This window comes from Salmo salar, chromosome ssa13 (genome assembly GCF_905237065.1).
Source record: "Salmo salar chromosome ssa13, Ssal_v3.1, whole genome shotgun sequence".
NCBI classification, from domain to species: domain Eukaryota; kingdom Metazoa; phylum Chordata; class Actinopteri; order Salmoniformes; family Salmonidae; genus Salmo; species Salmo salar.
The window spans coordinates 89,055,560-89,068,472 of record NC_059454.1 but is presented as its reverse complement, the minus strand read 5'-3'; the positions used below and the strand labels follow the sequence as shown (position 1 = coordinate 89,068,472).

The 12,913-nt window shown below is 43.1% G+C and overlaps 1 protein-coding gene across 7 annotated transcripts in view; it reads right to left on the bottom strand.

Annotated features, from left to right (window-relative positions):
* LOC106568094 (roundabout homolog 1) overlaps positions 1–12,913 on the bottom strand; it is a 262,979-nt gene that overhangs the window by 67,786 nt on the left and 182,280 nt on the right. Inside the window, exon 1 of one of the 7 annotated variants that reach the window (XM_014138125.2) lies at positions 2,077–2,158. The exons of the other annotated variants lie outside the window; for them this stretch is intronic. The gene's annotated coding sequence lies outside the window, so the exon portion shown is untranslated. Of the gene's footprint in view, positions 1–2,076; positions 2,159–12,913 lie in introns of those variants that run through there. 7 annotated transcript variants of the gene reach the window in all.

Here is a 12,913-nt window from a genome sequence, read left to right as displayed (position 1 = left end):
CCTGACAGGTGTGTTGTATATCAAGAAGCTGATTAAACAGCATGATCATTACACAGGTGCACCTTGTGCTGGGGACAATAAAAGGCCACTCTAAAATGCGCAGTTTTGTCATACAGCACAATGTCACAGATGTCTCAAGTTTTGAGGGAGAATTCATTTGGCATGCTGACTGTAGGAATGTCCACCAGAGTTGTTGCCAGGGAATTTAATGTTAGTTTCAACACATAAGACACTTTCAACGTCGTTTTAGAGAATCTGGTAGTACGTCCGACTCGCCTCACAACCGCAGATCACATGTAACCACGCCAGCCCAGGCCCTCCACAGCCGGCTTCTTCACCTGCGAGATCGTCTTCGGGGGAAGGGTGGGGGTTCTAAGGAGTATTTCTGTCTGTAATAAAGCCCTTTTGTGTGGAAAAACTCAATCTGATTGGTTGGCCTGGCTCCGCAGTGGGTGGGCCTGGCTCCCAAGTGGGTGGGCCCATGACCTCCTAGGCCCACCCATGGCTGCGCCCCTGCCCAGTCATGTAAAATCCATAGATTAGGGCCTAATTCTTATATTTCAACTGACTGATTTCCTTATATGAACTGTAACTCAGTAAAATCATTGAAATTGTTGCATGTTGCGTTTATATTTTTGTTCAGTATATTAGCCTGCAGCCAACGCTTACCTTGCTATTCACAATAATCATCTGACCCTTTAGGCCTAACATTCCTATGATGATTCAATTCACAAGACCCATTATGCACATGAATACAAAGCACTCAACTTCCTTACATAAATCCTAGAAATAAAAAAATGTTCCCTCCAGTGCAACCTTTAGTTCAGTAATTTAAATTCAACCACTATCAAAAAACTGATAGCTTTAAATAGTGGGCCATTGACTGACCACCCTGTGGCTTCAAACAGGCAATATACATGACTGAATGTCATTCACAGGAGGAAAACATTCACGATAGATGGTATCACTGTCACTCAGCTTCATGGCGTTCCATCACAGAGAAAACAGTAACCTTTTCTCCCTTCCTTTAATAGCTGGAAACCACAGGGGATTGAGTTATTGAGGGTGTCTCATATCAATTACCACAAGTGCCACAGTCAACACTAGTAACCTAGTGTCATTCAAGCTCATTTCCCTTCCCCACATCCAAATGGATACACAACCACATGCAGACATGTTTCACATTGGCACCTGCTCCTCAGTCTGTCAACCATCTCTGTGCTCATGTGACCAGCAGACACCCAGGCAGCAAGACAGGCTGTGTTGTTGGCAGAATGTCCATGCTACATGCTACATCCAGATCTCATCTCCTGCATCAAGGGAAGGGGACACAGAGTGGAAACATGGGGGCCGAGCCTAACAGGACCCAGAATCCCCTGCATCAAAGCAGAGAAAGGTCATGCTCGCCGTGCGTCACCCGTTAACCCCCTCATTAGAATAATCCAGGGTGAGAGCAGTAAATTGTCATGAATAAATTCACTTAGAGCCGCATGAATGAAAGAGCAGCACTTTGAGACGGCTCCATTAACATTTCAATAAGTGTGGCATATGGCACAACGTTGCAAACTACTATTTGAGAAAAGTAATTTGGAGCATTAACCAGGGAATAAAATGTTGGTAAAAAAGATAATGAGCTAGTATGTGTGTGTGCATGCTATTTAAATCACATAATGAAAAAGGAAAAAAGGTTTTCACCACTGTTAGTCAGTACAGTACTGAGAGTGAGAACTGTACTGTCTGGCTTATAGGAAACAAACAGGTTTGTGGGCTTTGTTATGTAAAACAAAGGGATTGGAAACCAGACAGACAGGAACCAGGGACACACAACCACCATAAAATAAATACATGCATTAGCATACACATTCTGACCCCATGAAACCCTCGTTAGAGAATAAAAGGGCCCATCGGCAACAAGCTGGATCTCCCCATGCTCTGGGCAGTGATTTAAATAGGCGTAGTTCATGGACCATACACCCACGAGAGAGAGGGCAACCGCAGGCTATGTAATGCATATTTCTATTGAATAGTCTTTAAGGTTTACATTATGAGAAAGACAAGGGTGTTTTTTATTCCTACCTGCCCTTTGTTTGTGGGAGAAGACAAAGAGAATAGAGAGAGCAAAATAAAATAAAACCCTGGAGAGATGATCCTTGTTTGGGGTCATAGGAGAGAGAGAGCAGCAGAGGGGGCGGGTGCATTGTGAAACAAAGCCAATAGGGAGGTAGTAGAGAGAGGGAGGCACAAAAACAGGTAGGGATGGATAGAGCGAGAAACACAAACAAAGACAAAGAAATACAGTGTATTATAGACTCTAGTGGTGCGCGGGTCAGCTGTTTGTTCACCCGCACCCGCCCGCAAATGCTAATAACCCATCTGCAACTGCCCGACTATATGTGATAAAGTGAAAATCTGTGGCCCACACCAGACTCTAACCAGCTAACATAGAAAATGCAAATGTGTAGGCTATAGTCAGAGAACATGGAACGATAATATCCGGCATTTTGGTAGGCTATTTGTTAGTCAACTTGTCTGTAATTAGATACATGCAGCTTCTCTTCTGTCATTACTTGTTGCCCTAGAAGACTAAATAAACCAGAATAATGTAATAAATCGATAGAATGAATGCTTAAATCTAGTTGACGTTGGTAAAGTTCTCTGTCATCTATGCGTCTCTTGCGGAGCAAAGACGGTTAGGGACCGGGAAGAAAATGCAAAAACAAAAAAATATATAATTGAACGATTTTCTGTGCAAAATGTCCAAATGACATCAGTTTGACCGGTTGTAAAAAAAATTGAAAGCTGTGAAAACAACCCAATATGGTTCTGATAAGATTTCAGTTTGGCTTGGATGCATATTTTATGTGGTTGAAATACTATCAGTTTTATAATTCTGAGAAAGATAAAGCACCTCTACAGACGGTATCTAACTGCACATTCACATTCTCTCAAGATGCTGAAAGTAACAAATCATATTTCTACACTCCTGTTCCCCGAGTCATGCTTAATTCTGCAAGAGTTAATATTAAGGCTATGTGATAGGTTATAGACCTACAGTTAGCTTACAGATTTCAGCTTCCATTTAACCAATCTGAACAAAAGGCTACAGTTCCCTTGATGTGCCATAGGCCTATTTGAAGTCCCCATCCTGTGACTGTGGAATTTGTATAGCGCCGCACAATCATCACACATAACATTACCGCCACTGATATCATCCTCTTTTACCACTTCACCAAATCTTTAAAATGTTTTGCTTTTCACTTATCGAATTGAACTCCGACATTGTCCTTTTTACTTCTGTGGATCGATGTTAACTTTTTCTGCCTGTTCACAACAGCATTTGGCGATTGGCATGTAGGCTATTTGGCGTGCGTACAGTGAGGCCCGAAAGCTTAGCGTTATGCGCTAATGCCAGATAGCCTAAAATAATGAAAGAAAAACCTAAATGTAGTCTACAGATATAAAATTCACAAGAATGATACATTTATGTTTTTTTTAAGGTATTGTTTTCTCTTATTTCTCTAACTCTGGGTAAATTCCATGATCTTAGCAGTAGTAGCTTGATACTGACGGTGTGGCCAGATATGATACACACAGAGATAACTGGATGCTAAGGGAAGCATGTGATACAAAGCGCAGCACCCACACTACGTTTGACTCCATCACACACATGACTTCCCGAGATTGTCCTATTAGTGATGGGGGAAAAATCAATACATCACTATTGGGATATTATTTTTGTGAAGATATATTGTATCATATCGTTTTGACAATATCGCAATATTATTTTTGCACTAGTTGTCTGCACCTGCACCAAAACTCCAGTATTTTTCCTTCATAGCTTGTTCTCCATATAAAACAATAAAAAGATGGGAGACAATTTGTTTTCAGCACTTTTATTACCATCACTGATCAAAACTTGTTTTCTCATGTCTCTCTCTTGTCCCTCTGCAGCAGACATATATGGTGATCAATATTTTTGGAACATCGAATCACAATAAATCACAGTATCGAATCGCAATACATATAGAATCGTGAGAATCGCAATACATATCGTATTGGCACCTAAGTATTGTGATAATATTGTATCGTGAGGTCCCTGGCAATTCCCAGCCGTCCTATGTGACGACAGCCAGAACGACGACAGCCAGAACGACGACAGCCAGAACGGGGCTAAAAGGGGATCCATTACTTAAAACCTGTTAGGGCTAGGGGGCAGTATTTGCACGGCTGGATAAAAAAAATGTACCCGATTTAATCTGGTTACTAATCCTACCCAGTAACTAGAATATGCATATACTTATTATATATGGATAGAAAACACTCTAAAGTTTCTAAAACTGTTTGAATGGTGTCTGTGAGTATAACAGAACTCATTTGGCAGGCAAAACCCTGAGACATTTTCTGACAGGAAGTGGATACCTGATGTGTTGTATTACCTTTAAACCTATGCCATTGAAAAACACAGGGGCTGAGGAATATTTTGGCACTTCCTATTGCTTCCACTAGATGTCACCAGCCTTTACAAAGTGTTTTGAGTCTTCTGGAGGGAGATCTGACCGAACAAGAGCCATGGAACGATGATGGCCCATTAGACACCTGGCGGGCGAGTTCATGTTGGGTACCCTCGTTCCAATACGTTATAAAAGAGAATGCATTCGTCCACCTTGAATATTATTCATGTTCTGGTTAAAAAAGGCCCTAATGATTTATGCTATACAACGTTTGACATGTTTGAACGAACGTAAATATATTTTTTCCCCTCGTTCATGAAGTGAAGTCCGGCTGGCTTAGATCATGTGATAACAAGACGGAGATTTTTGGACATAAATGATGAGCTTTTTTGAACAAAACTACATTCGTTATGGACCTGTGATACCTGGAAGTGACATCTGATGAAGAGAATCAAAGGTAATGGATTATTTACATAGTATTTTCGATTTTAGATCTCCCCAACATGACGACTAGTCTGTATCGCAACGCGTATTTTTCTGGGCGCAGTGCTCAGATTATTGCAAAGTGTGATTTCCCAGTAAGGTTATTTTTAAATCTGGCAAGTTGATTGCGTTCAAGAGATGTAAATCTATAATTCTTTAAATGACAATATAATATTTTACCAATGTTTTCTAATTTTAATTATTTAATTTGTGGTGTTGACTTGACTGCCGGTTATTGGAGGGAAACGATTTCCTCAACATCAATGCCATAGTAAAACGCTGTTTTTGGATATAAATATGAACTTGATAGAACTAAAAATGCATGCATTGTCTAACATAATGTCCTAGGAGTGTCATCTGATGGAGATTGTAAAAGGTTAGTGCATCATTTTAGCTGGTTTTATGGTTTTGGTGACCCTGTCTTTGAATTGACAAAACATTACACACAACTCTTGTAAATGTACTGTCCTAACATACTCTAAATTTATGCTTTCGCCGTAAAACCTTTTTGAAATCGTAAAACGTGGTTAGATTAAGGAGATGTTTATCTTTCAAAGGGTGTAAAATAGTTGTATGTTTGAAAAATTTGAATTTTGACATTTATTTGGATTCAAATTTGCCGCTCTTGAAATGCACCTGCTGTTGATGGAGTGCACCACGGGTGGGACGCCTGCGTCCCACCTAGCCCATAGAGGTTAAACGGATCCCAGGATGAATCACACAGCTCACTCTCAGAGGAGGTGTCACAGCTTAATGTGAGATGTGTTTGATTGTGTGTGTGTGTGTGTGTCTGGGAGGAATTTTTCCTCCTCCAACAGCAGAAACAAATCTCCAATAACTCTGAGTTATCTCCAGTATGGCTAGCTCTATGAATATCTCTGTGTGGTAAATTGATAATTTTCCCTGGCTGGCTGCTTTCAGATGCGCCTCTGAAACAATGCAGTCTCCAGCCACATCAGTGCAAACTGCATGAAATATATGCTATTTTCGAGCAATCTGATTATCAGTGGTTACACACACTCCCGTCTTCATAAATGGAACTATGTTCCAGGAGGAAATTCTGCAAATTTGACCATGATTATTGTGAGGCAGGCGTCAATCATCCGTCTCTACACACATGCGTGACACAATTTCATGTGTGCAACATCTAAAGACCTGCAACATGATACTGAGAGCGTTGCCATTTGTAAAAGGGTGTATTTGGGTGTTTTTGGAGCCTTTATTCATGTATTGGAGCACCGTGCAACTCCAGAATGAGGCTCAGGAAGTTAATTACCGGTAGCATAAGTTTCTCAAAAATAAGTAAAATTGCTAAATAAAACTGCCTAGAAACTTCTATAAAATTCAATTTACATCAAAAATACAGATTAGGGTCCTAAATAGTGATTCTCCTTTAATGCATGAGTGACCCCCATAATGTTATTGAGGACTGTGTGAATGGACCCATACCAGGAGGACTGGATGTTCTGGAGCTTAATTGAATCCATAATAAGGTTGGATGAATGTTCTTGTCTTACATAATGGCCTGGTCCACAGACATATCAATCACATTGGCTGTGGTAATTATATATATCTATGCTTCCTTTCCTTCACTCAGTGGGAGCCCAGAGTCTGGTAATTATATATCTACGCTAGGAGAAGTATTAGAGGATGGACAGAGCAGTGTCTTGGGTTTGGAGTGAGATGCACCAGGGAGGAGGGATGGGTGAGGAAGGGAAGGAGGAATGGCAGAGGAAGGAGTGGGATTGGGATGGAGGGAGAGAGAGAGAGAGGGAAAGAGTGAGGGAAGGAGAGGAAATGTGCATGGTACCACATCAGGCCCCCCAGCCCATTAAAGTGGGAGGAAACAGAGGCCCCCGAGCAGACTGGAGCCACATGAGAGAAATTCCCCATGTCTCTCTCTCGCCTCTCCTTCCCTCGCTCCTCTCCTCCATCTCTACTGCCTCTCTACTGTGGGCTAGTCTTACCATAGCACACTCCCAGCACAGTCATGTCTCCCCCATATACCCCTTTCCTCTCCTTCACTCGTCACCTGCCCCTCTCTCCTCCACTCTGTCTGTCGCTGGGACTGAGAACTAAATAGAGTCTCAAGTTCCCCCGCAAAATGTCTCCTGTCAAGATGTGTGTACGCTCGCCTCTAAAACACATAAACGCTAGAGTTAGTGAATGCTCAATAGCCCCTTTCGGCACACTGCTCTGACAGTAATGGTTCTTATTCATATTACACAGACTGGCTGATAACGGAGGACTGTGGAGACAGGCTGCAGTGGAAAAGGGCCCAGAACACAGAGAAAGCGATGACAAGCAGGATAATAAGATACTCTAGGCCACCAGGCATCACATTTAGACAAAGAGTAAGGGTCATTGTGGACATTTAAAAAATGCAGCAAAACATCCATTAAAGAAAGAGAGACAGAACACATTCCTATCCTTCACTCCTTAGAGAAAGAGAGACAGAACACGTTCCTATCCTTCACTCCTCAGAGAAAGAGAGACAGAACACATTCCTATCCTTCACTCCTCAGAGAAAGAGAGACAGAACACATTCCTATCCTTCACTCCTCAGAGAAAGAGAGACAGAACACATTCCTATCCTTCACTCCTTAGAGAAAGAGAGACAGAACACATTCCTATCCTTCACTCCTCAGAGAAAGAGAGACAGAACACGTTCCTATCCTTCACTCCTCAGAGAAAGAGAGACAGAACACATTCCTATCCTTCACTCCTCAGAGAAAGAGAGACAGAACACATTCCTATCCTTCACTCCTTAGAGAAAGAGAGACAGAACACGTTCCTATCCTTCACTCCTCAGAGAAAGAGAGACAGAACACATTCCTATCCTTCACTCCTTAGAGAAAGAGAGACAGAACACATTCCTATCCTTCACTCCTCAGAGAAAGAGAGACAGAACACATTCCTATCCTTCACTCCTCAGAGAAAGAGAGACAGAACACATTCCTATCCTTCACTCCTTAGAGAAAGAGAGACAGAACACGTTCCTATCCTTCACTCCTCAGAGAAAGAGAGACAGAACACGTTCCTATCCTTCACTCCTCAGAGAAAGAGAGACAGAACACATTCCTATCCTTCACTCCTTAGAGAAAGAGAGACAGAACACGTTCCTATCCTTCACTCCTCAGAGAAAGAGAGACAGAACACATTCCTATCCTTCACTCCTTAGAGAAAGAGAGACAGAACACGTTCCTATCCTTCACTCCTCAGAGAAAGAGAGACAGAACACATTCCTATCCTTCACTCCTCAGAGAAAGAGAGACAGAACATGTTCCTATCCTCCACTCCTCAGAGAAAGAGAGACAGAACACGTTCCTATCCTTCACTCCTCAGAGAAAGAGAGACAGAACACATTCCTATCCTTCACTCCTCAGAGAAAGAGAGACAGAACATGTTCCTATCCTCCACTCCTCAGAGAAAGAAAAACAGAACACATTCCTATCCTCCACTCCTCAGAGAAAGACATTGAGGAGGAGAGGAAGTAAAGAAAAAAACAACACAGAAAGAATAGGGGAGAATTTCCATGATGACTGACCATTTAGTCGTTGCCCTGTGATTTGGAGGTAGAGGGCGCCGGGCTACGTTGCCGTGGTGACCTGTGTAGTGTTCTCTCTCTGGTCTCAGTAGGTAGGAAAGGGGGTTGGGACATGTCTCCGTACAGTAGTGCCCTGCACTCACCTTGGACCTATCACTTTGTGTTGCTGACATCTCTCTCGCTCTCTCTCTCTCTCTCTCTCTCTCTCTCTCTCTCTCTCTCTCTCTGTCAGAGCATGCCAGGGGACCACAGTGTATACAATGTCCTAGACCTAGTCACATGGCTACCATCTTTCAGTGGGGCTCCAGACTGTGTTCATCCATTGAGTGTGTTTCTGTCCTCAAACCTCCAGAGGTTTTCATAAGCCTCACCTCTCAGGGATATCATCTAGCTGAGAATGGGTTTCTAGAATACAGCAGAATGCACCTCCCTCCTTACACACACACACACACACACACACACACACACACACACACACACACACACACACACACACACACACAATGAGGAGCCAGGCAAGGTCAAACATGCCAAGTTCCAACAGAGCAGCACGTGTCATTCCTATACACACACCACACGTACCCACACACACCAAGACACACACACTGTGCGTCCTGATGTCTCTCTGATGGAAACGTGCTGAGGCGTGTAAGTGAGAGGTGGTCCACCACCAGCAGAAGGGCTGACATTGTCACTCAATCTGCCACCATAACCAGCCACAGCCAACCATAGACCTACAGCCATGCACTGAGCTCAACAACCCTGCACCCTCACAATGTGTTCCCAATGTATCAACAAATCATGGTTTGGGTAGCTGTGCCCCCCAGCACTGCCCTTTATTCCCTTCCCTCCCTTTTTCTCTTTCCTGGAGCACCGTCTCTCCTCTAATTATGAGGCCGGTGTGGTGCAGTGTGGTGCTGGTCCCCACCCAACCCCCACACCTCCACCATCCTCATACAAAGGGGCCCTGATGAATAATTTCACACGTTTCTCTCCCTCTCAGTCTCTCTCAAACTGATTATCGTACGGTAAGCACGCCTGAAAGAGCAGCACACAGGGTGATCAGTCTTTCTAAAGCACTGATATGTATGGGAAGGGGGATACAAAAGGTAGTTGGCTGTATGAAGAAGAGGAAAAAAGTGACTATATCAAACATTTATATTACATGTTTAGCCGCTGATACGCCGTTCTGTTTAAAGTTGTGGTCAAAGGGCCACGTTTGGGGAGGACAGTGAGAGATAGGATGGGCTCGTATTCTGAAATTCAGGAGTAGTGTATGTGTGTGTGTGTGTGTGTGTGTGTGTGTGTGTGTGTGTGTGTGTGTGTGTGTGTGTGTGTGTGTGTGTGTGTGTCTACATGCATGCCTGTGTCTGTGTCTGTGTTATATTTTCTCTTTTAATTTGGACATGTATAAATTATATAGTACAATTTTCTCTATTGTCCCCAGTCCAACCCCAGCTAATGTATTTAACTGTAATCATAGTTCCATTTAAAAGCAGAGCTCAAACACAGTCTCCAAAACAAAAACGGGATATTTCACACATTCCAACAGGCGAGAAGAGAGCGTCATTCTCAAAAACCCCTGTAATTAAATCACACGCTTCCAGGAAGATGAAAAACAGTGTCATATTTGTGGTGGGACACACCTGTCTCCTACCCAATCATAGCCCCCACCTCCTCCCACCTCACTCCACCTCCCTCCATCTCCTCAACGCTCCTCTCTCTATCTCCAATATATCCTCACCAGAAACACATTTGTGTCCCTAGAGGATATTTACACTTATGTCCATTTTTGATTTCAACATGGCTGCTCCCTGACTGACTGATGTGCCTAGCCGTTGATGCTAGCTGCCAGCCTCGAGGTGTTGTTCCTTCCCGGTCGCCAGGGAGATGAGTGTGTGTCATCTAGCCAACCACAGGAATGAATGGAGACATAAGTGTTGTGTTGAGACACCCTGCTGTATCATTATTACAATTATTTATCATTATTTCCCCATCAACTATGTCCAATTATCCATCAACACCTGCCCTGGCACTATCATAAGGTACCTCAGTGAGGTCAGTTCCTTTTAGGAACTGACAGAGAGGGGATAGTTGGACCTTCCAGACAGATATTGTGTTGAGCGAGCAGATTATTGATCTTGTCATTTGAGGACTGAACCATAATGACCAATAACAGAGGAAACACAGAGGTGTTGATAGCATATAAAGGTCATGGGGGATTGGGGGTTGGGAGGTTGACCATGGAATAACTGAGTGTGTAGGCCAATGGTTTGTCAGTGTGGGTGTGAGTTGGTATATGCATGGACGGAGGACATACTGTCATGCCCTGATCTGTTTCACCTGTCCTTGTGATTGTCTCCACCCCCTTCAGGTGTCGCTTATTTTCCCCAGTGTATTTATCCCTGTGTTTCCTGTCTCTCTGCGCCAGTTCGTCTTGTATGTTTCTAAGTCAACCAGCGTTTTTCCCGTTCTCCTGCTTTTTGCATTCTCCTTTTTCTAGTCCTCCCGGTTTTGACCCTTGCCTGTTTCTGGACTTTGTACCCACCTGTCTGACCATTCTGCCTGCTAGACCACGAGCCTGTCTGTACCTCCTGGACTCTGATCTGGTTTTGACCTTTTTGCCTGTCCATGACCATTCTCTTGCCTACCCCTTTGGATTAATAAACATTGTAAGACTCCAACCATCTGCCTCCTGTGTCTGCATTTGGGTCTCGCCTTGTGCCTTGATAATCCTGGATGAGGGGTGTTTTTTTTTTTAAAGTTCCATGCTTGATAAAACCACTTAATAGATCATGAGGCAGAAGAGGGAGAGTAAGGAAGGTACTTGAGAGAGTCTGTCTCAACTGGGCTTTTCAGCTGTGTGTGTGTGTGTGTGTGTGTGTGTGTGTGTGTGTGTGTGTGTGTGTGTGTGTGTGTGTGTGTGTGTGTGTGTGTGTGTGTGTGTGTGTGTGTGTGTAAATTGATGGGGGCTGGTCTTCACTGGTGTTGGTGGAGAATTAGAGCAGCACAGATTGGCATCATCTGGCCAAACCACACACACTCTCCCTGGTGTTTCTCCCTATTCTCTCTGCTTCTCCCCTCTGCTCCTATCCCAATCTCTCTCTCTCTCTCTCTCTCTACCCCTCTTTCCTATCATATTATTTTCTGTTCTCTTTAACAACCCTTCTCTCTAACGTCTCTTCCAGTCAACATTTTTGTATGACAACTTTTCCTCTCTTTTCTCTCCCTCTCTTTCCCACTCGTGGTGTGGTCTCCATTCCATCCCCCTCTCTCTCTCTCTCTCTCTCGCTCTCTCTCTCTCTGTCTCCCTCTCTCCTCATTTCTCCAGTGTCTCAGGAATGCCAGTCTAAATCTTGTGGCTTCTCCTCTGTCTCAGCTTTTCCCCTCCTATGTAAAAACATCTTCAGCGGATTCTCAACACAAGACAAACATAATGAAGAAGTTACTGATGAGACAGATGGTTCTAGTCTATATAGAAATCATCCCAGGGGCCGGCCAGCCTCCTCCTACTTATACGACGTCTAGTTAGGACAATCACATCAAGTCCATTAACACAGAAATGAGTGTGGTGATGGTGAGGACATTACTACCGTCTTCGTCATTACGAATGAACTGAGACTGAAGCTGAAGCTTCAAAATCCCAGGCACCAAACACATGACAAAAGCATCTGCTATACAACAGCCAAGAAGCCAAACAGGGCAAAGGCATTTATCATTAAACATCAGCGCTATAAATGTCTCCTTAAATTCCACTTTGCTAAATCACAACCAGAGGGGAGAGAGACAAGCATATAAAATCTGGTTAACGTGAACTACTGTAAATATTCTTCCAACGACCAGGCTTCACAGTCACAACGTCCCAATAGACTGTTAAATAAATATAAATATAAACAGCCTGATGGCATGCCTGCTTTATGTGGTTACTGCTCTTTTGGTTAGATAAGAATTTATAGTCTCCCACCAACTGTATTGCCTGACTACCAAGACTCATGGCTCCGTCCAAACGCCACGCCCACCAACATTTGTTTCTCCTCTGCAATGAGTCCGGATTTGACTCACTTAACGACCCTTCTAGAATATGAACTAGGGATGGGCATTTTATATGTTTTGACTGTTCAAGTACTCATAATGATGTTTTTTCAAGTACTCGAAAAAAATACAAATAAATAGAACACAAGGCCTGCACACATTTATCTATATGCCAACAGTGCGTAACAATGCCTACTTTACAATAACCATTACAGATAACAAATCCTAATTACTAAATTGCCCCATATACTGCATTGTCAATAAAAAAAACAAAGAGTGATAATTTGAAACGGGGCTCAATTTGGCGAGTTTCTTCAGGGTTACAAACCAAAATCTGTTTTCTTTTCGATATATAGATGTTTGATTTAGTTTATTCTGCCAGTTCTTTGGAATTTTCCAA